At 47.8% G+C, this 21,040-nt stretch overlaps 1 protein-coding gene across 11 annotated transcripts in view; it reads right to left on the bottom strand.

Annotated features, from left to right (window-relative positions):
* dlgap1a (discs, large (Drosophila) homolog-associated protein 1a) overlaps positions 1–21,040 on the bottom strand; it is a 1,116,163-nt gene that overhangs the window by 477,240 nt on the left and 617,883 nt on the right. Inside the window, exon 5 of one of the 11 annotated variants that reach the window (XM_038809173.1) lies at positions 10,386–10,507. The exons of the other annotated variants lie outside the window; for them this stretch is intronic. The gene's annotated coding sequence lies outside the window, so the exon portion shown is untranslated. The remainder of the gene's footprint in view (positions 1–10,385; positions 10,508–21,040) is intronic. 11 annotated transcript variants of the gene reach the window in all.

The raw sequence follows: 21,040 nt of genomic DNA, 5'->3' as shown, positions 1-21,040 counted from the left end.
CGGACGTCACGTGTGGGTCATGGGCGCCACCATCTTGGGGCCCCGGCTCCACGTGCAGGTCCTGGGCGCCGCCATCTTGGGCCAACACGGACGGCCCGCAGGATCGCGGATCGCCCCCCCGGGCCCCCCCAGGGCCCCGCGCCGTGCACCGACCTCTCCGGCCCGCCTCCCGACCCCCGCTTCCGGCTGCCTTTACTGGCCCACAGACGCCAATGACACTGCCCCCAGCTCCTGGGCGCCGCAATCTTGGGGCCCCGATTCCACGTGCGGGTCCTGGGTGTCGCCATCTTGGGCCAACACGGAAGGCCCTACCAGCGATTACTCTGCCACCGAGGATGACCTGGAACTCTCGCCAGGACTTGCTTCCATCACACTCGCCCAGTCTCGACCACGCTCGCTTGCCAAGACTACGACAACGATCCAGCTCAACGGACACAAGACAAAATGCCTACTGGACTCCGGGAGCACGGAAAGTTTTGTCCACTCCGACATGGTAAGACGCTGCGCGCTCCCCATCCACCCAGTTAAGCATAAAATCGAATTGGCCTCGGGTTCGCACTCCGTCTAAATCACCGCGTGCTGCATAGCGGACCTCACGGTCCAGGGGAGGGTTTTCAAAAACTTCAAACTCCTCATTCTCCCCCGTCTATGCGCTCCTGCACTCTTGGGCCTGGATTTCCAGTGCAACCTGCAGAGCTTAACCTTCCAATTCGGCGGTCCTATCCCCCCACTTACTGTCTGCAGCCTCGCGTCCCTCAAAGTGTACCCCCCTTCCTTGTTTGCTAATCTCACCCCAGATTGTTAACCTGTCGCCACTCAGAGCAAACGATACAGTGCCCAAGACCGGACCTTCATCGGGTCCGAGGTCCAGAGGCTCCTTAAGGAAGGAGTGATCGAGGCTAGAAACAGTCCCTGGCGAGCACAAGTGCTGGTAGTTCGGACTGGGGAGAAAAACCGGATGGTCATTGATTACAGTCAGACCATCAACAGGTTTACGCAGCTGGACGCGTACCCTCTCCCCCGTATTTCCGACCTAGTTAACAGGATCGCGAAATAGAAAGTCTTTTACTCGGTGGAACTTAAGTCCGCCTACCACCAGCTCCCCATCCGCGCGAGTGACCGCAAGTACACCGTGTTTGAGGCAGATGGGCGCCACTACCACTTCCTCAGGGTTCCATTCGGTGTCACAAATGGGGTCTCGGTCTTCCAATGGGAGATGGACCGAATGGTCGACAAGCATGGGTTACGGGCTACCTTCCCGTACCTCGATAACGTCACCATCTGCAGCCACGACCAGCAGGACCATGACATCAACCTTTAAAAATTCCTCCGAACCGCGAAACTCCTTAATTTAACCTACAATGAGGATAAGTGCGTGTTTAGCACCGACCGTCTAGCCATCCTCGGCTACGTAGTGCGTAACGGAGTGATAGGCCCCGACCCCGAAAGCATGCGCCCCCTGATGGAACTCCCTCTCCCCAACTTCCTCAAAGCCCTCAAACGCTGCCTGGGCTTCTTCTCCTATTACGCCCAGTGGGTCCCCAATTACATCGACAAAGCCCGCCCCCTCATCCAGTCCCCTTCTTTTTCCCTGTCGATGGAGGCCCGCCAGGCCTTTAGCCGCATCAAAGCGGATATCGCAAAGGCCACGATGCATGCTATCGACGAGTCCCTCCCATTCCAGGTCGAGAGCGACGCGTCTGACGTAGCTCTGGCAGCCACCCTGAACCAGGTGGGCAGACCCGTGGCCTTCTTCTCACGAACCCTCCAGACTTCCGAACTTCCGAAATTGTAATTTTGTTTGCATCCTAATGTAGTATGTAGTATTGTTAATTTTGCCACAAGCCAATGGGCAGCCCATATCTTCGATTATCTCTACTCATACCACCAGTCCTCGGACCCCCCCTCTCTCTCTCTTCCCCTCACACACACCCCCCCGCCTTCTTTCTCCACAAGGGGTGAATGTGGTGATATGAGTGGGAGCACTGCCATTGGTGCAGAGCACTGGTTTCCCATTGGCTCTGGCTGGTCATGTGCCTCTCGCGATTGGCTGGGACTAGTCATGTGACTGCTCACCAGTTGGTCGAGAGGCAAGTAGATCCCGCCTCCGAGGCGGGGTATAAGTACCCAGGTTTCCCGGCGGTCGGCCTTTCTCTGTAGTCGACCACTGGGCTAACAACTAGCTGATTAAAGCCACAGTTTGGATCTTCATCGTGTCTCGCGTCCAATTGACGGTACATCATTTTGTTCTTCCCTGCAAGTGGAAATGTACAAAAAATGTCATATTGTCCGATGTATATCATAATATAAGAGAACAAGTTGATCCCTGTGAATGTGATCTCTGTCACCATGCTGTTGTCACCATTCTGGGAGGTGCTCCAACACATGCAGCTGATGGCTATAGAGGGACTGATGGCACTGGGTGAGAGTGTGGAGGCTGAAGCCTGAGGCGGGCGAGTTATGTGATTCTAAGGGAGCACATAGGCTGTGGCTTGAAACTACATCTATGCCGTGCTGTGTCTGTACAGGGTGCAGGAACGACTGCTTTCGCGGAGTATTGAGCAGTTACTGGAAGGCAGTTAAGTTATTTGGATATCGCAACAGCTGGGATGGAGGTTAGAATTAGAGCCTTGGTGATGAAAATATGGGGAGGCGAATGAATTTCTGGTTTACGAGTGTTATAAAATGGAGGAGATGAGGGCTGGGAAGAACACCTGTGATTGACTGTAGAGCCATGTTGAAATTCTACCGCACTGCTTGACAGACACTGCAGTTGCAATGGAACAACATACCAGCATCAACCCAAAATATTTAAAATTTCATCATTCTGGGATTTCTGATGGAATGAGGAATGTTGGCCGTGAAGGTGAAGTTGAGATGTGAGTGGGGGAGGTGGTCATGGAACTAGGCAGATGTTCTACTTTGCAACAGCTCTGCCTCACAAAGCCTCCCCAATGAAACGCAAGGGCCTATGGCTTTGTATGGAAAGAAATTGAAAGGAAGGCACCTGATGATGCCATCATTCTTTCCCCTTTCCATTATAAATGATACAGTAATGCCACAGGGTTTTCTACAAACTAGTTCAACAAAGAATCACAACTTTCCACTGTATTCTGAAAAAATGAGTTACTGTTTTGTACATTAGATGATGTGACAGCAGAGCATAGCTGAAGGCGACACTAACAAGGGCTGAAACATGTCTACTACTCTGGTATCCAATGAAGCGCAAAAAGACATTTCTAATCAAATATGCAACCGAAAGTCTTGCTGTCAACCAAGTCAACCAAAAGGTTGCTGCATAAGATAAAGGTGCATGGCCTTAAGGGTAAAGTAGTAGCATGGATAGAGGATTGGTTAATTAATAGAAAGCAAAGGGTGGGGATTAATTGGGTGTTTCTCTTATTTAAATGATAAATAAGAGATCTGCCTGTGCTGGTGCATGAGTCGCAAAAAGTTGGTTTACAGGTGCAACAGGTAATTAAGAAGGCGAATGGAATTGTGTCCTTCATTGCTAGAGAGATGGAGTTTAAGACTATGGAGGTTATGCTGCAATTGTATAAGGTGTTAGTGAGGCCACACCTGGAGTATTGTGTTCAGTTTTGGTCTCCTTGCCTGAGAAAGGACGTACTGGCGTGGAGAGTGTGCAGAGGAGATTAACTAGGTTAATCCCAGAGTTGAAGGGGTTGGATTACGAGGAGAGGTTGAGTAGACTGGGACTGTACTCATTGGAATTTGGAAGGATGAGGGGAGATCTTATAGAAACATATAAAATTATGAAGGGGATAGGATAGATGCGGGCAGGTTGTTTCCACTGGCGGGTGAAAGCAGAATTAGGGGCATAGCCTCAAATTAAGGGGATTTAGGACTGAGTTTAGGAGGAACTTCTTAACCCAAAGGGTTGTGAATCTATGGAATTCCTTCAGCAGTGAAGCAGTTGAGGTTCCTTCATTAAATGTTTTTAAGATAAAGATAGATAATGTTTTGAAGAATAAAGGGATTAAGGGTTATGGTGTTCGGGCCGGAAAGTGGAGTTGAGTCCAAAAAAGATCAGCCATGATCTCATTGAATGGCGGAGCAGGCTCGAGGGGCCAGATGGCCTACTCCTGCTCCTAGTTCTTATGTAAGTGGAGTATTATTTTCTTTCCAAAATCTTACTTTAGAAACCAAGCTATGTCAGTTTGCTCAAATTCTTGCCAACTGTTTCTTCATTTCAATCCACCCAACAATAATATCAATAACTTTCTTTTATACAGTAACTTTAATGTACTGAAATATAATAAATAATTCAATAAGTCAATTTATGGGCAGAGGTTAGGAAAGATGACTGAAAGCTACGTGACAAAGATGGATTTTGGGAAGAGTTTTAAGGAAGACACAGAAGCTGTGAGGTTAAGGGGTAATTCCAGACAGTAGGATTTCTGTAAATGTATGTTCTGCCACTGGTCCTGGGTGATAGTGAAGTGGACACACAAGAGGTTTGAATTTGAATTTGAGCACGGGAAGCAACATAATATTTAAGGAGATTGCTGAAGTAGCACAGCCTGATGAACAGAGGAACCTGAACTTTAAGTTGAATGTACTGGCTGGGGGAGCAGGGAATTTCTATAGATCGATGAGGATGGGATAAATGGAATTTAGTGAGGAGATGTGCAATCTCAACAAAGTATTTGACCATGATTTAGGGCAGCACGGTAGCATTGTGGAAAGCACAATCGCTTCACAGCTCCAGGATCCCAGGTTTGATTCCGGCTTGGGTCACTGTCTGTGCGTGGGTTTCCTCCAGGTGCTCCGGTTTCCTCCCACAGTCCAAAGATGTGCAGGTTAGGTGGATTGGCCATGATAAATTGCCCTTAGTGTCCAAAATTGCCCTTAATGTTGGGTGGGGCCACTGGGTTATGGGGATAGGGTGGAGTTGTTGACCTTGGGTAGGGTGCTCTTTCCAAGAGCCGGTGCAGACTCGATGGGCTGAATGGCCTCCTTCTGTACTGTAAATTCTATGAGAATTGTGTGAGTAGAAGCGGTCTGTTTAAGCTGCTGGATGAAACTGGCATCCTGCTGAGGCTGTTCAATGTGATCTCCTCTCTCTATGGCAACATGATGGGTAAGGACAACTATGATGGGGCAACACTGGAATGGCACCAACCCTCTTTGGAATTTTTTTCACTTTGATGCTTTCATATGCCTCGGGTCATCCAAGAGGGCGCCTACTTACATGCCAGAATTGTTGGAAAGATGTTCAGCCTTGTTTATCCGTGACTCAAGCCAAAAGTGCACCAAATCCTCATCAGACAGTGGAACTACACTGATGATGCCGCGCCAGCGTTCCATACCAAGGAACACCTTGAGGGCCAAATGGACAGACTGTCTCACACCTGTAATGAGTTTGGTTTGACCATCAGTCTCAGGAAGACAAACGTTGACCATCAGTCTCAGGAAGACAAACGTTATATTCCATGATGTTGCCATACCGCCATCTGTCAGCATTGACAATGTGATGCTGGAGGTTGTTGATAGTTTCACATATGTAAGTTCCACAATCACCAGCAATCTGCCACTCGACGTTTGCTGAAATCGACACAGGTTTTGCAAAAGTTACAGCTACGATGATCAAGATGAGTAAGAGAATGTGGAACAACAACAACCCAACATATACTCATTGCTAAACCAATGGTGCCTGTTCATCGATGGATGACGACCATGTACCCAAAATTCTTCTGTACGTGGAACTGCCCATGACCATCTGGGTGTCTATACCTCCCCTATGAGTGCAGGTGCAAGTGAGATATGAGGATAGCAGCTATTAATACTGACAAGGAGGAGGCAGTCTCTGTTTGGAAGGGCATTCTCCTTGCCCTCTGGAGGCTGACTGTTTGGAAGGGCATTCTCAGAGGTGAGGAGAAATGAAAAACTCAGCTGGCTGGGAAGATGACCCAGAGAAAACAGAGGCCACTGAATCCTACACTTTCTCAGCCCACTGTCTTCCTCGACAACAAATGTAGCAGAGAGTGCCTTGCCAGGGTGGGGCTCTTGAGTCTCACTCGGTGACGCTCAACACAGAGTTGACCGCCACAGCATAAACCATTGCCTCACAAAGCAGAAGGCTGCTGCCACCAATGCAGGGCAGGTTATGGACAAACTGGATTTTGCATAGAATAGAAACAGGAAGAGCATCGAAATATTGACTCTGTGGGGCATGAAAGCATCTACAATTGTATCAGTAGGGATGAAGGAACATATGCGGGTAATATGGAGGTGTAAATAAGCAATATTGCACATGATTTTGTTTAGCATGAGTGAAGGGGGTTGGCATCAGTGACAAATGAGTGGAGCTTATGGTGCAAATGATGGTTTCAGTTTACCCATTTTTCATTCATAATTTGATGTTGAATGCTATAGAGTTGAAGAGACATGGAAGTCAGGTTGACACAAGTTGCTTTGCAGCTAGCTCTTATCCCTGCAGTAGATTAGAATTAATTTGCTGAGCATCCCGAGAAGATGCAAACTGACATGCAACACAGCCTTTAAGGAAGAAATTTAGTTTTTGAGGAAAACATTGGTATCAAGTATAATTGAGTATCATGAGGACTTGCTTTTACACTGCAGATGGAATATTTTGCCAATAAAGGGAAAAGATACAGAGAGCTGTGAGTCTGTCATCATGCAAATATTAAATGTGAATAATGCATTGCAACCTGATTTACATGGCAGCATCATGTTTTTGCAAACAAGTATAAAAAGTTTTGCCAAACATTTCCTGAAGTTAGTGCTTCCTTAAGCAGACTGTGCTTCATGACTGGAAACAATTAAAATCATAGACTTTTTGTTGCAATCTTTAATGTAGAACAAATATAGGTTTACTTTAATCATATCTCTCATTTTTATGTACATGTGATAAAATAGGAGGTTATGATTGAAAGTTATCTTATATCCTTGCGATGTGTATTTTACTTCAGATACAGCAGTTAATGGCTTGAACCAATGGAAGCCAAGAGAAACATTCAGTGCCATTATCAACTATGACCATCATAACTTGTGCCTTTTACTGCCACTATTTATCTCTAGTGAGCGTACCATACATAGTCTCCAACACTGTTTAATGGTCAGGCATTTTAAGTCTGCCTCTCAGAATCTGTTACCATGGGAAAAACAATGCTACTTCATAATACTCTAGAATAGTCAAGCAGTTGTGTTTTCAGAATCAGCATCAGCTGTAACCAAAGCAACCTTTTTTAATTCTTTCATGGGATATGGGCATCACTGGGAATGCCAGCATTTGTTGCCCATCCCTAATCGCCCTTGATGTGAATGGCTTGCTCGGCCATTTCAGAGGGTACTTAAGAATCAACCATATTACTGTGAGTCTGGAGTCATATGTAGGCCAGACCAGGTAAGGATGGTGGATTTCCTTCCCCAAAGGACGCGAGTGAACCAGATGGGTTTTTACAACAATCACCGATAGTTGTGATGCTCCCCCTTACTGAGGCTATTTTTATATTCCAGATTGATGAATTGAATTTAAAATCCTCCCGCTGCGAAGGTGGGATTTGAACCCATGTCCCCAGAGCATTAGACTGGGTCTCTGGATTACCTGTCTAGACATTACTCCACTGACTCCCCTAAATTGTTCTCCTATCACTGATCTAACTCTAATGTGGGTACCACATACAATACAAGTTTTCCCTATAAAATCAACACAGTTTAATAGGGCTTGATCCTTCAGCCCCATGCAGTTTTAGCTGGGGGAACGTGTGGGGCCAAAGAATTGTGGGGGAGGGGCCATAGTATGCTTAGCGAAGAAGAGAACCCCCTTTGCGATTCTCCCCGTGACCCGACGTATTCTGGTTCACGTCCAGCGAGGGTGTGAACGAGATTAGCATATTTAAATCCTCATTTAAATATGCTGGGGTGGATTTTCCATTCCTTGACTCGGGATTCCAGGTCAGGTAGAGAATGGAGTGCCCCCCCCCCCCCCCCCCCCCCCCGCCCCGACCAAAATTGACTTGGTAGCCCGATCCCCATTGGCAGGAAATGCAAACATTTCAATATAATTAATGGAGTGGAAGCCCAATTCACAAGCCACCTCCCCCCCCACCACCCTGGCCACCCCGTTATGCACCGACCCCCACAGCGGGTACTCCACTGGCAGGCTGTGGTGCAAGGTTGTCCAAACATGGCCCTGACACGGTGAACCCCGAGGTGCGTCAAGGGGATCGGTGCATAACTGAGGTGCCTCCCCCACAAAGGCCATCGGAAGGGCCCCTTACACCATCCCGCTCCCCCCCCCCCCCCCCCCCCCCCCCCCCCCGGAACAATCTCGGTGAACAACACGACATCTAGAGCCAAATTTGATGTATGATTCGGTTAATATTTACGTGTGCAATTTTCAGTGTTACTGACTATGCATCAGGATTTGAAACCTTGGCAATTTGTTTATTTTACCTGAGTGATTCTGTAGCCAATTGCGGTGCTGAAATAGCGCCGCACCTGAGATCAATTCATCTGCGACAGAGTGAGAATTGAATATGTGACATTGCAGATCTGTACAGTTTAGTTCCGCACTGGGTAATTCACTTAAAAAGATGAGCCTTCCAGGCACAGACGTATGTCAAGTAGGAAAATTGGACCACCGTTCTCTAAATTGAAAACAACGCAGGAAGTTGTTGAATACTCATATAGAATGGATTGTGCAATGTCTGTCCCCAACAGGTCCCAGGAACAGCCTCAAATTTGTAATTAAATCTGAAATATTTTAAAATAATTTCCTTGCAATTATAGACAGTGAGTAGAAGGAATCTCCCCTCATTCCCATTTCCTTCAACAAAATACATACTTACATTTTTATTATGTCCTTACTGGCCTCGTGAAAGGAGTTGTATTTTTTCTGATTGCACACAGCAAGTTGAAAACATAGGCTCATTTAAATGTGCGTGGCCGATTTGAGGCCGCTTTCATCCGGTGCCCGGGAGTCACCAGCTGCAATAGCAAGGCCTGAACTGTGCGCTGATTACTACTGGTCACCACAAGTGGTGGCCACTTGGGGGTCATGGAGGCCATTGGAGACCCTCGGATAGTCAGGACAGGTGAGGGTAGAACACTGGCACTCCGCCGGCACCTGGGCACCATGGCAGTTCCAACTGGACACCCTGGTAGTGCCAGCTTTTCACTGCCAGGGTGCCCAGTTGGCACTGCCCCAGTTCCAGGCTGCTCAGGTGCAAGATTGGCACTGCTAAGGGCCTGAGCTTGGGGGGGGTAGGAGGGCATGAAGGTAGGGGTGGTGAAAAGGTGTATGAAAGGGTCTTATAAAGGTTGGGGGGGGGTGAAAGGGGGCCCAAAAGGAGACGTAGGTAGCCTGAAAAGGGGTTGGGGCCCTCAGCAACCCAATAGCAGGTTGTCCTTACTTGAGGTGGGTGGGGTGTCCATTTGCGAGCGGCACCATTGCCCGTGGATAGGGGGTGTGGGATACACTCAAGCTTACTTAGAGACTGCAGCACACTTTCAAAATGGCACCCCGATCTCTAAGGAGTTGGTCTTGCCAGCAAGCTCAGCTCCCCACTGCAGAATGTTTTTTCAAAATGTGGGCTAGACTGGGGAGAAATTCCCCAAGGCCCCCAAAAACTGACTCTGGGCAGGATTTAACTAAACGGGAGAATGTTTAGCCATGCTCGCAGCGCTGAGAAACACAATATTATAAAACAGCACATGTGTTAGGTAGGGAGCCTCAGCGGGGAACGTGCGGCCGTTTTGCGCACTGCTCTACTCGCCGGAACTCCTCACTGTAGCGAGAGAGCGGGACACCATTTTTAAATACGAAGGTAAGACAGGATTAGGCTATTGAATTTGATGATCAGCCATAATCATATTGAATGGTGGAGATGGCTTGAAGGGCCGATTGGCTTCCACCAGTTCTTATTTTCTGTGATTCTATGTTTACCTCTAAGGCCTGTATAATTGGCAAAATTTGTAGTTTTACTCTGTTCTATAATCAAATGTCCAAGTAATTTATATGCATCAAAAAGACATTGGTTCAAGCATTGAAACTTAACAAAAAACACTGTCTACCATCCTGAAACCTGAAAAACAACCATTTACCAACACTTGGTGTTCTCAGCTATCGTTTTAACCAAGCTGACACATACCTTCAATTTCGTTAAGCCTTTCACATGGTACTTTGTCAAATGCTTTCTTAAAATCCATACAGACAACATCCATTGCATTGTTTTTATCAGGAAAAATCAATTAGAATAATCAAGCTTGTCTGTCATTTACAAATGCACACCGACTCTCCTTAATTAAGTCAAACCTTTCCCAAATGTCTGTTAATATTTTCCTTCATTATTGTTTCTAAAATGTTACCCACCACTAATATTAAATTGACCTTTTTATACCTTTGTTGAATAAGGTTGTCACATTTGCCATTCTCCAATGCTTTGACATCTCTCTATCTGGAGAAGGTTGGAAGATCAGTGCAAGTATTTCTGCTATCTTCACCCCCACTTCCTTCAGCAACCTGGGATATAAACAATCCAGAAAAGGCACCTTATCAATCTTAAAACATACTCAGCTTTCTCAAAACCCCAGCCATTACCTCAACCATATCCTCTTCTAAACATATTGGCCGGGATTCTCCAGTATCCGGCGGGGTGGGCCGTACCGGCGCCAAGAAGTGGCGTGAACCACTCCGGCGTTGGGCCGCCGGAAGGTGCGAAGGCCGGAGCTGGAGTAATTGGCGCTGTGCCAAATGGCGCCTAGGGGCCTCCGCCGGCCGGCGTGAGTTGGCGCATGCACAGGAGCACCAGCTTGTTCCCAGACCCGCTGGCGTGATTCCTGCACATGCGCAGGGGGTTTCTTCTCCGCGCCGGCCATGACGGAGCTTTACACAGGCTGGCACGGAAGGAAAGAGTGCCCCACGGTACAGGCCTGCCAGCAGATCGGTGGGCCCCGATCGCGGGCCAGGCCACTGTGGAGGCCCCCCTCGGAGCCGGATCCCCTACGCCCCCCCACCTCCCGAGGACACCGCAGGCCGCCCTCAGAGCCAGGTCCCGTCGGTACGGGCCTGGTCTAATCCACGCCGGCGGGATTGGCCGAAAACGGGTGACCACTCAGCCCATCGGGAACCGGAAAATCTCCGGGGGGGGGAGCCACTGCCAACGGCCCCCGATTGGCACGGCACGATCCCCGCCCCCGCCAAAAAACCGGTGCCGGAGAATTCGGCAGCCAGCGTTGGAGCGGCGGGGCGGGATTCACGCCACCCCCCCCCGGCGATTCTCTGACCTGGCAGGGGGTCGGAGAATCCCGCCCATTTTGTCAGCATTTTTTCTCTTATGGAAATCTTGTAGTGCAGTGGTTAGCATCCTGTCTCTGAGCCAGAAGCTCTGGATTTGAGTCTCTCTGGACTAGATGGCCGTGTTCGTAACACGGTCCAGCAGGTTGAGTGTGACACCCTGCAATTCCTGTCAAATACGCCAATGGCTAGCAGAGGAGCAGGAAAGAGCAGGAGTGACTCCTGGTCAGCCATGCTTGAAGTTGTGTCATGTCCCTCAAGATATAAGCCTCGGCGACAGTCTGGTGACTTGTTTGGGAATTACTAGTTGTGGGAACAAACAAAAGTTTGCCTTAGTGCACCACTCGGTGCAGGGAGAGAACTGGAATTAGAATCTTCTTCCTTAATAAACTCTGATACAAAGTACACATTATGTACTTTAGTCATACACTGTGCATATATCACCTCCTTTGTCCCTAATAAAGTCCACCCACCTCTTAAATCCACTTATTACATACATGCTGGTAAAAGATTTTTGGGTTACATTTTACATTAGCTGTCATTCTTTTCTCATATGCTTTCCTTGCCAGTTTTATTTTCGTCTCTACTTCCTCTCCCAACATATTGGGCTGAGCTTTCCCATAAATCGGCAAAGGCCAATAGCGAGGAGCGAATGTGGTATTGAAGCAGTTGACAACAATGGCGGCTTTCTCCGCCGTATAGTTCCACACATAGGTTCCTTTTAAAAGGGTGCCTCCTGTTCCAGAATGGATGCCAATGTCCCAAGAATCGATGGTCTTCATCCTGCACCTTGCTTCAAGTCTTGCATTGATCCTCCCCACCTCTCTGGGTGCAATTCTCTCAAACAATTTCTAAGTGTGGTCTTTGGCGGTAAACACGGTATAATTCCTGTCAGGTGGGTCGACGCCATCCAAATTGGAATCCATCCACACTTAGGCCTTTTTCTGGAGGTTGGGAGATTTGCGCTGCGAATACTCTTTTTAAAGGGCACCCGAGCTAAATGCAACCCTGCAAACCCCCCCCCCCCCCCCCCACAATGCTGTTATCAAACCTCCTCCCGAGTGAACGACACTTTGATATAGATTCACCAAATGCCCCTCTTCAGGGCCCAACACCCCAGGACCATATCCCCTCAAGCCCCTCCCCCCTTCAGGCCTTGCCTATGACAGTACCAACACTGCCAGGTCGTCCTTAACTCCGGTCTTGTTAAGCTGCTTCCTTGATGTTCACGCTGACAAAGGAAGGTTCAGACGTGGAGATAACTTCAACACGTTTATTAAACTATTTACAATTCTCCTACTCGGATTCGCCACTACTGTTAATCCTTCTATAGCTACTCAGACTGACAAACCAGTCTGCTACAATCCACGTGGTGGGTGTGATGTTGAATCAACCCTGTGTCTGTACTCACTGAGTGTCTCCACTGGAAAGAGGAAGATCATGTGTGCTGTGTCCTTTATATATGGGTTGGTGTAATGCCCCCCTCTGGTAGTGTCACCTCTGTGTAAATCGTGAATGCCCATTGGTCGTGTCCTATCTTACTGACCTATTGGTTGAGTGTCTGTGTGCCATGTCTCTGGTGCTCCCTCTAGTGTCTAGCTAGTCTCCGTGTATTTACATTAACCCATTGTGTATCTACAGTGATGCATATCACCACAACTCCTACAGTCTGTTTTCTCTCTTCTAACCAGTTTTTAATAGTTGCTACATCCCCGCTAATTCCGCACACCAGATTATCTGCTGCATTCTCTCATATGGTCATCACGTCTGGTCTCAATTTCTGGAGACAGTGATTTCTGCCGGTTTCACATTCTGCTGGCAGGTGGGAGAATTGAAGGGGCCCTGTGAATTCAGCTTAAAACTGAGTCTGAAAATGTTAATGAAGATTTAAATATGCTAATCTGGTTCATACCCTCGCCAGGTGTGAACCAGATTACATCACCATCCGGGTCGGGGAGAATCTCAAAATGAGTTTTCATCAGTGCAAATTGCATTATGACCCTCTTACAGAGTCCCCATAACGTGATTTGCTCCTGTGTGAGTGGGGCTGGAGAATCAACCCCTCCATTTCCACTGTCGATATTGTGTGGCACTGGGAGTAAACCAGATCACTACTTCGACGTCCTACTCTTTAACTTCCTTCCTAGCTCCTGAAAATCTGAACATAGGACCTCTATACCTGATCCCTTTACGTGGATGGTACCAACAAATACCAAAAATTCTGATCTCCCCTGAAACTAGGGACACAATAAATCGTGTGGCATTCATAATGATGTTTGAGTAATGTCTGTGGAATCTCCAGAATACAGTATAACTGCATTCCTACTCTTCGTTGTTCACTCTCTTGCCTGTGGTCTGAACTACACTCCTTCAATCTGTTGACAATCCCAGAAGTGTCCAATGCTGAGTACCTGTTTGAGACTGGCATACAGCCTGAACACTCCTCTACTGCCTGCCTCTTCCTGATCGCCATCCACCTACTATCCTGAACTCTTACTGCTTTTGGGATGGTCACATCCTGCAAAGTACAATCCAAGAAACTCTCATCCTCCCTAATTTTCTGCATTGATTTTAGGTGCCCCACAAACTCAAATCCTGCGCGAGAGCTCAAGTAATAGGAGGCACTTTCTGCACATGCCAAGATACATGAAATGTCCTGAAGTTCCCACATGATGCGGAAATTTCAAGCAACAGGTCTCAGCTGCCCATTCTTGATTTTCCTCTTTTATAATCTTATTAATAATTTGTTTCAACTATTTACTTCAACCAATGCCTCTAAACCTGCTCCGTGATAATACTCATTATTAGTTCAGCTACTGTCAAAATTACTCAGATTAAAATTTGCACTTCCCCGCTCCTAGTTTATACAAAAGCCTTGTTGTCCTGTGACGTCACATCTTGCTTCTTTCTGAAAGGTTTGTGCTCTCCCTGCACTCTCTCCTCTGCTGTTGCTGCTGGTGTCCTTTCAGGTTGTCTTCTAAAGAGTTACCTGTACCATCACCTGAAAATTTCAACTCCATTCTGTCTAGGCCACATTCAAGTTATTTGTATATACAGTGATCGGGGGTTCCTAGAAATGAGCCCGACGGGATGTCCCTTCCAAACTCTGTTTAATAAATAATTGTCCTTAGCTCCTGCAGTTTGTTTTCTCTCTTATAACCAGGGGCGGGATTCTCCGATCCCCCGCAGGGTCGGGGAATCGCCCGGGGCTGGCGTAAATCCCGCCCCCGCCGTGGCCGGAATTCTCCGCCACCCGGGAATCGGCGGGGGCGGGAAGTCCCGCCGCTGTCAGGCCTCTCCCGCGGATGTGGTTTAAACCACCTCTGGTGCTGGCGGGATTGGCGGCGTGAGCGGCCCCTGGGGTCCTGGGGGGGGGGGGGGGGGCGCGGGGCGATCGGAACCCAGGGGCTGCCCCCATGGTGGCTTGGCCTGCGATTGGGGCCCACCGATCGGCGGGCGGGCCAGTGCCGTTGGGGCACGCTTTTTCGTCCGCTGCCGCCACGGCCTCCACCATGGCGGAGGCAGAAGAGACCCCCTCCGCCGCGCATGCGATGGTGGCAACGTCAGTGGCCGCTGAGGCTCCGGCGCATGCGCGGACTCACGCCAACCGGCGAAGGCCTTTCAGCCAGCCCCGATGCCGATTGGCGTAGCGCCAAAGGCCGTTGGTGCCAGTCGGCGGAGCGGGAGCCACACCGGCGCGTGCCTAGCCCCTAAAGGTGCGGAGAATTCCGCACCTTTGGGGAGGCCTGACGCCGGAGTGGTTGGCGCCACTCCGCCACACCGGGACCCCCCGCCCCGCCGTGTAGGGGAGAATTTCACCCCAGATTTTAATAGTTGCTGTCTTTCTGCTAATTCCACACAGCTGAATTATCTGCTATATTCTCTCATATGGTATTATCAAAGGGGGCAATTTTGTGCCCCTGTTAGCTGTTAGCGAGAATGTGGGGGCAAAATATCGCGAGAATCAGATATCACAGTTCACAGCAGCGAGATGACGTTTCAAGGTTCCCACCCACAAAGTACAAGAACTTCATTGTATTACATTTACATACAATTAGTGAGCCCCATCACATGATCCCCTCTCACTGAATATTCACCGCCACATTGATGAAGTTCACAGCAGCTATTTAAAAACATGAATCAGTCGAGGGTATCCTTCAGGGTGTAAAGCTAAGTATAGCCCCCGGGGTAGGGGGACATGCCCAGGCAGTGACCTGGCACTGCCCTCGTGCAGGTTGGCACTGTCAACCTGTGCCGGGTGGGGGAAATCCATGGGAGGGGTTCCCTTTATGTGTGTGGGGGAGTGCTGGTGCCTGCGAGGGGAGGGATTGCTCCCGAGACTGCAGTGCTGAGGGTCAGAATGTCGCTGAGACTACAGTGCTGGGAGGGGGAGGGGGGGGGGGGGGGGGGGGGCTGAGTGCCTCTCGCCGCGTGTCAATGGTATTTCTCATTGAAACCACCCAAGCTGCTGCGAAACCCGCTGGCAGGGTGCGCTGCTAGCGGGAAAAGTGAATCCTGATGAACGGAGAATTCCAGTCATGATCTGGTTATTCCCACCCATTGTCTATTTATCCACATTCAATGCAATTTCTCCCCTAATTGGAGACTCTTAATTTTTGCGTAATCTGGATTAGGTCTGACTCCCTTTTTAAAAATGGGGATTACATTGACCACTCAACCACTCAGTCCTTCAGCATACCTCCACTCACTGGGACAGCCTTTAAAATTGGCACCTTCGTTTTACTTGCTGGATAATATGCAATTTTGTTGACAGAGTGCCGTTATTTCACATACTGTTGGCAGAACATTTTGTTTTGATGAGATGACTGTGGACCAACCAGAGTATATGCCACTGATGACTGGAAGTGCAAGTTTTATCTCACACATGCACGTTAAAGATGCCTGTCATAACTCACCACCATTTGCTCACTCTTAATTACTCACTTCCAAATAGGATGCAAAATATACACCCAGCAATTTATAATTGCACTGTGAAACACCAGAGAGAAAACCTGAATATTTTATCAACAAATCTTGTATAAAAGAGAAAGCCCTCTAAGTAGCTTTTAGTGGAGAGTTTATTTCATCTCAATATATTTAAATGGAAATGGGCTCCTAATACATTATTGTTAAAACATCATATTGAAGTAATAATTCAGATTTTAATTTTAAAATGCACTAAGCATTCATTTGTATGCCTGGAAATTCCCTTGCATCTACTCTTGCTTCAACACCTTAATCCAAGTGTGGGAGAAAACCCATTTCTGATGAAGCTTTGATAACAGTGGAGGAGCAGCTCTAAAGAAATTCACGACCTCATAATAAAAGATGAGTGCACTTGGAAATGGGAAGACATCATGAGATAAATTTCTAATTGTTCAAACAGACAATGAAATTGTGCCTTTGCATAAATTGTGCTCATTCCCACCTATCGTCATTCCTCAGCTGGTAAATCAGTGCTCCTCCACGTTGAACATCACTTGGAAGAAGCACTGACGTTGACAAGGCTACATCACTGAGAATGTCACAGTAGCACCACGACAGAATGAGTCAGCTGAGTCCGGAAGAGCATAGCTGGCAGGCTGGGTCGGTGGCAGGAGGTGAGAGGACCATTGAGGGAAAGACCGACTTCACTGCATATTCTGAAATCTACCAGTCACAGATGAATTTGTCCATGCCCAACATTAGTAGGAATGTCTCTTGCAGAGACAAACTCCTGTTCTCATATTGAAGTGTCACCCCATTGTGTGGCACTACCACCATGCTTTTAGAACATTAATTCCTGCGAAGTAGGTGTCACTGGCTAAGCCAGCATATATTGTCCACCCCTAATTGCTCTTGGAAAATGATGGCGAGCTGCCTTCCTGAACCACTGCAGGATATTTGTTGCAGCAACACCCACAGTGCTGTTAGGGAGAGAGTTCCAAAGACCCAGCGACAGTGGAGGAATGGCAATATATTTCCAATTTAGGATGGTGAGTGGCTTGAAGGGGAACTTCAAGGTGGTGGTGTTCCCATTTCCTGTCCTTCTCAATGGTATTAGAGGTTTGGAAGTTTGGAAGGTGCTGTCGAAGAACTCCAGGGGAGTTCCTGCAGTGCATTTGTAGATGGTACACACTGTTGCTACTGCTCTGTGGTGGCAGAGAAGGTGCTAATCAAGTGGGCTTTTCCCCCCTGAATGTTGTCAATCTTTTTGAGTGTTGGAGTTACACTCATCCAGGCAAGTGGAGAGTATTCTATTATATTCCTGATTTGAGCCCCATAGATGATGAACAGGCTTCATGGTGTCTGGAGGTGAGTTAATTGCGAACCTTTGACGCAGTATTTACCTGGCTATTCCAGTTCAATTTCTGATCAATTGTACCCCGCAGGAGGTTGACAGTGAGAGATTCAGCGATGGTAATGCCTTTGAATGTCAAGGGACGATATTTAGATTCTTTCTTGTTGGGGATGGTCACTGCCTGGCACTTGTGTAGCATGGGTTGACTTGCCGCCTGTCAACGCAAGCCTGGATATTGTCCACGTTTTGCTCATTTGGGTCCCATATCTAAGGAAAGACGGCTGGCCTTGAAGGGGTCCAGAGGAGTTTCACAAGAATGATGCCCGTAATGAAGGGTTTGTCATATGAGGAGAGGTTGAGGACTCTGGGTCTGTACTCGATGGAGTTTAGAAGGATGAGGAGGTGGGGAGTCTTATTCAAACTTACAGAATACTCAGAGGCCCAGATAGAGTGGATAGGGAGAAGACATTCCCACTAGTAGTAGAGACCAGAAACCAAGGGCATAGCCTCAGACTGAAGAGATGATCCTTTGAGATGAGGAGGAATTTCTTCAGCCAGAGGGTGGTGAATCTGGAAATCATTGCCGCAGGAGGCTGTGGACTGTGGAGGCCAAGTCACTGAGTGTCTTTAAGACAGAGATAGATAGGTTCTTGATTAATTAGGGGATCAGGCAGGATCATTGGGACAAGAAACGTATCAGCCATGATTGAATGGTGGAGCAGGCTCGATGGGTCGAATTACCTCACTCTGCTCCTATATCTTATGGTCTGAAAAAGACTAGGGTCATGGAAATTTTATTAAATACAAAAAGCCCCTCAACTGAAATAACTTGACAAATAAAAAACTCATGCACATCTAACCAACCCTTGGTGAATGCATGAATTTGATTGTAATTTAAAATAGCTTATGTTAATCTAAGTGAATCTCTATAAACTTGTAAAAGTGTGACAGCGATGACTTGGGCATTTTCACCGAGTAAATTATCAAAAGTGGATTTGACCCAAAGCCTTTAAAATTCTGACAGGCGTGAGTAAAATGGAGGTAAATAGGTTATGTAATTTGGACGATAATAGAAGATGCTATTATATATATTTATATAGATGATGCGACCATCAATTCACTCAAAGACACGAGTAGAAGCAAACCGAGGTTTTAATCAGCTTAGAACAGAGCCTGCCTGCGACTAGTACAATACTGTGGACCGCCTACAGGTCAACTGCTCTTTATACTTCCTTTCAAGGGGAGGAGCCATGGGCGGAGCCCGTACATGCCCCAACATATCCCCCTGTGGGTGAAGCCACACAATGGCTCATAGGTGGAGCCCACAAGGTCAACAACATAACATGTAACAACTGTAACACAATGGCAGAACATGATACTAATACACTGGTGAATTACTAGTACTACACATTCACCACAATATATATATATATATAATATATATATATGTACAGCAGGCCAACCTCAGGAATGAGAGAAGGCTAGTTAGAATTTCTGGTACCCTATAGCAGCCTGGGAGCATTGAATGCAAAGAGGTGGGCAGCACGGTAGCATGGTGGTTAGCATAAATGCTTCACAGCTCCAGGGTCCCAGGTTCGATTCCCGGCAGGGTCACTGTCTGTGTGGAGTCTGCACGTCCTCCCCGTGTGTGCGTGGGTTTCCTCCGGGTGCTCCGGTTTCCTCCCACAGTCCAAAGATGTGCGGGTTAGGTGGATTGGCCATGCTAAATTGCCCGTAGTGTCCTAAAAAGTAAGGTTAAGGGGGGGTTGTTGGGTTACGGGTATATGGGTGGATACGTGGGTTTGAGTAGGGTGATCATGGCTCGGCACAACATCGAGGGCCGGAGGGCCTGTTCTGTGCTGTACTGTTCTAGGTGCGTGCATAATTAATAGTTTTGAATTTAAAAGGGGTAGGGTCTCACTGAAAAACATTGAATGTCAATGTAAAAAGCAAGGCAAGCAACAAAAATAGGAATGTATGTAGTAACCAGTGATTTCAAGGACTCCTGAAGTGTACAGGGTTCATTGAGCTTAATAACCACACATTATTTCCATGAACTACACATGCCCTGCTTGACCGGCAAATCCAACCTTGGCTGGTAGGCTGGAGCAGGAACGTGGCAGCTGGGAGGGAGTGCTCAGCCAGGGACCCATGGGAAGTGAACGGAAGGTTGTGACTTGCGGTGTTCCACAGGGATCTGTGCTGGGGCCTCTGTTGTTTGCAGTATACATAGAACATAGAACATAGAACAATACAGCACAGAACAGGCCCTTCGGCCCTCAATGTTGTGCCGAGCCATGATCACCCTACTCAAACCACGTATCCACCCTATACCTGTAACCCAACAACCTCCCCCTTAACCTTACTTTTATTAGGGCACTACGGGCAATTTAGCATGGCCAATCCACCTAACCTGCACATCTTTGGACTGTGGGAGGAAACCGGAGCATCCGGAGGAAACCCACGCACACAGGGGGAGGACGTGCAGACTCCACACAGACAGTGACCCAGCCAGGAATCGAACCTGGGACCCTGGAGCTGTGAAGCATTTATGCTAACCACCATGCTACCCTGCTGCCCCATAAACGATTTGGAGGAAAATGTAGCTGGTCTGATTAGTAAGTTCGCAGATGACACCAAGGTTGGTGGAGTGGCAGATAGTGTTGAGGATTGTCAGAGGATACAGAAGACATAGGTAGGTTGGAGACTTGGGCAGAGAAATTACAAATGGAGTTTAATCCAGATAAATGTGAGGTAATGCATTTTGGGAGGTCTAACATAGAGGGGAAATATACCGTAAATGGCAAAACTCTTAGGAATACAGGAAGTCAGGGAGATCTGGGCATGTAGGTTCATAGTTCTTTGAAAGTGGCAACACAAGTGGACAAGGTAGCCAAGAAAGCATAGGGAATACTTGCCTTGATTTGACGGGGCATCAAGTATAAAAACTGGAAAGTCATGCTACAGTTGTATAGAACCTTGGTACGGCTGCACTTGAAATATTGCGTGCAATTCTGGTCGCCACACTACCAGAAGGATGTGGAGGCTTTGGAGAGGGTGCAGAGGAGATTTACCAGGATGTTGCCTGGTCTGGAGGGTGTCAGCTATGTGGAGAGGCTGAATAGACTCGGACTGTTTTCATTAGAACGACGGAGGTTGAGGGGTGACCAGTAAAAGGTCTACAAGATTATGAGGGCATAGATAGAGTGGATGGGCAGGCACTCTTACCCAGGGTGGAGGGGTCAGTTACCAGGGGGCATTGGTTTAAGGTCTGCGGGGCAAAGTTTAGAGGAGATGTGCGAGATAGGTTTTTTACACAGAGGGTGTTGAGTGCCTGGAACGCATTGCCAGGGGAGGTTGTGGAAGCAGATACATTGATGGTGTTCAAAAGGCATTTTGACAAATAAATGGATAGGATGAGTATAGAGGGATACGGCACAAGGAAGTGCTGAGGGTTGTGGCCAAGGTGACATCATGAT

This window comes from Scyliorhinus canicula, chromosome 10, assembly GCF_902713615.1.
Source record: "Scyliorhinus canicula chromosome 10, sScyCan1.1, whole genome shotgun sequence".
Classification (NCBI taxonomy): Eukaryota; Metazoa; Chordata; class Chondrichthyes; order Carcharhiniformes; family Scyliorhinidae; genus Scyliorhinus; species Scyliorhinus canicula.
Note: the sequence above shows the minus strand (reverse complement) of the source record. Positions and strands in the feature narration are given on the sequence as shown.